We start from the raw sequence: 3388 nt of genomic DNA on the forward strand, positions 1-3388 counted from the left end.
CCTGGCTTTGGGGTGCCTCATTGTCTCCCTTCTTCTGTTTGTCTGTGTATTCTTTCGCTATCCCTATCGCCGCTGGATCTCCCCTCCTCGTGAACCAAACACGCGTGACAATTATGTCGGGGCCAGACCCCGGCAGAGTAGAACGCCTCATCTTTCTCCCACAGAACAGCTGGTAGTTTCGAACTGCTGACCTTGCGGTTTGCAGCACGATTTGTAACCATTACGCTACCAGAGCTTCTTACATTTCTTTATAGTGAGGCAAAATTAAGTCAAATTTAAAAGAAATTTATCGATCCTACAAAGGTATATAAGTGTAGAATTTAAAAGAAAAATCTTTACTTGCTTTGAAATATGTCACAACATCTTGGTTTGGAAGGAAACTTTATAAATCTATTTTATACCTCAGATACAGATAAAGTTCAACTTGGTATAAACTGTTTTCACAATATGAAATAGATAGGCTCAAGTTGCTTGGATGTAACATGGGAATTATGAGGATCACACAGCCATAAGAATGCAGTATATATCAATTGCTGTGTTCTTTTGCAGATTATGAATTTAAGAATCAGTTTATCAATATGAATAGTTTCTTAATGCTCATTTAAAAAACATAAGTGGCAGAGTTTATTATATACCTTGTTCAGATAAACAAATCACTCACTGTTTTCGACTATGATTAATACAAATGAAAAAGGTTGCATCTGTATCAGGAGCACCTCTTTACTTCAAATGATAGCCCTTTGTAACAAAAAAAGATAAAACTGTCACTCTTCTCCTTCTGCTACAAAACTCAAGGAGCGATCTTCCATAATGTGTGTAAGTAAATGTAAGGAGTGGTTTTTATTCAAAATATAGTACAAGACATTGAATTAGAATTGATCATTCAAGAGGTTATAAATACAGTATGTCTGACAAAGGCTGTGACAAGACATTTATTAGAAACTAGTCAATTTTAGATCACAGGTACAAATCAGCAGCAATACTTTGTGAGTTGTGTTTTTCTGCTGAGTAGAGATAAGATTGATTGTTGCAACCATTGTCTGCATTCCCTTAGGCAACTATAAGAACACAAAAGCAGTGGTGGTAGGGGAGGGCAGACAGTGCGACTTACAGTTGGGGATTTTCACAAGAAAATGGGAAAAAAAATAGTGAGAAAACTCTAGGGATAGGGAACTGGCAGATGGCATGGAAAGTAAATAAGAACTCTTTGACACTTATCACACTGCCTTGTGATTATCTTGCTTGCCATAATTAGCAATGGAAAGTAGCTCTTTTTCTTCTCCTTGAAAAAGTTTTGTTTTCCTAGTAAAGAATATAAAAATAAGTTTAAGGTTACTTGAACAATGGTCTCAGGTATTTAACTTCTAAGTCATTGATGTAAGAATGTTTACTGTGGTTAAATTTGTAAACCAATCATGAACCATAAAACAGTAAAGATCCTATTTAATCAGTTTAAATAAAAGTGAAGAGCCATTGTAGTTTATGTGATTGAATGATATTAGCAAACAAAAGAAACAAGAAACGAAAACCTTAAAAGTCATTACTACTTTTTTAAGTAAGCATTCTAAAATATATTCTTTATAGCTATTATTCAAATTATAAAAAAGAATCCAACAGAATTGATATGTAGCTTGCTATCTTTCCCTGATTAGGTTTACCCTTCTTAATGAATACTAATCTATCCATTCTAATTTGTATTTCCATGAAGAAAGATGATCATCAAGGTATATAAATTAAATCAATATTTTAATTTCAAATACATTAGAAATGTCTAGGAAATGTATGTTTAGTAATATTATTTTAAAGATATATTTGTAAGGCAGTCTCAAAGATATATCTGTATATCAGTGTTGCACATAAACTGTTACATGGAAACTTGATTGTTGAGGCTAGCCCAGACACATACATCTATTAAATATCGGATAAGAAAATATCTATTTCCTAAATGTTTATACTTATGTTTCTTTTTAAAAAGCACTGAAAAGTAGTAATTCACAGTGGTTAATAATATAAGCTTTCTAGTGTGACAGATCTTGTACAAAATTACAGCTCAGTCACTGTATCATTATATATTATTTAGTTCTATAGCTTCCATGTCTGCATCTGAAAATGGGGGCAATTACTAATCTCAGCTTTATGATGAGCAAATGGGTAAATACATAGAATTCATTAAGCAAAGTGCTTGAATAGTAACACACAATAAATGTTAGCTATTAATATTTTAGTGTGATTTCCTTGAATCATAAGATTTAGCAACACTACTTGGAAGAAAAACCATGATTACTTAAAAAAAATGTAGAGTCCAATTTTGACCCGTGTCTTTTTCCATATAAAATTAATTAAATTATTTTCTAGTTGTTCGTAAATAATGTCCAAATGATAAGACTCCAATTTCAAGTACTACACAGTGGGACAACCTAGCTCTCTAGATTTTTCTTCCATGATAACATGTTTCTTCCATCATATCTCTGCACCTTGTAATTCTAATTTTCAGTACAAAAACTCACCATCCAGTAAGCACATATGTACATTTTTAACTCTTCTCTTTGCTCATGTTGTGTCCTTGCTCAGACTGTCCATTTTCATATTTTCACAAGTTCATTTCTTACCAATTTTTAAATCCTGTAGAGTAACTTCCCTGTGGTGTGTCTCCAACATTTCCTACTGCCAGGGTGGGGATTGGGCATTCCTTCCTTTGATCTAGAACACTTAATAAATTCCTCTCCTGTGGAACAAATTTGTGTGCCTGTCTTCTTATTTCTATTGTTTTGAAAGGTCAAGGTCATATCTTATTTATTTGTGTATATTTCTGTATATTCGCTTCTCAATTCAGCATCTTGTAGAATGATGCTAACACTTAATGAATGAATGGATAGTGTGATCATGTTGTATTTCCTAACATTGATTATAACTACTCATGGCATGTTTTATTTTATTAAATAAAACATTTTAATAAAACATGTTTTAATAAAACATATAATAAAAAGACACATTTTATTTTAATAAATATTACTGAAAAAATTTTAAAGATGGTAAATCTTACCAGGATGACCTAACCTTATTTGAAAAATAGGCTATATTTTATAGATTCTGAAGGCATCTCTGGATGGATTCAACATTTCAAAACCCTATGAAACATGGTTGTATTCTGATACATATTGTTGTTAGGTGATGCTGAGTCAGTTCCTACTTATAATGAACTTATGCGCAACAGAACAAAACATTACCCAGTCCTGTGCCAACTTCACAATTGTTACTCTTGAGTCCATTGCCACCATTCTTCCTCTTTTTTTTTTTTTTCTCCTTTAAATGTTTTATTGTGAATAATGTGATAGATTACATGGGAGAACATTAATTTTACATTCATTCTATCTTATATGGTCTCATT

The sequence above is a fragment of the Chrysochloris asiatica genome, unplaced genomic scaffold, assembly GCF_000296735.1.
Source record: "Chrysochloris asiatica unplaced genomic scaffold, ChrAsi1.0 scaffold00112, whole genome shotgun sequence".
In the NCBI taxonomy this organism is placed as follows: domain Eukaryota; kingdom Metazoa; phylum Chordata; class Mammalia; order Afrosoricida; family Chrysochloridae; genus Chrysochloris; species Chrysochloris asiatica.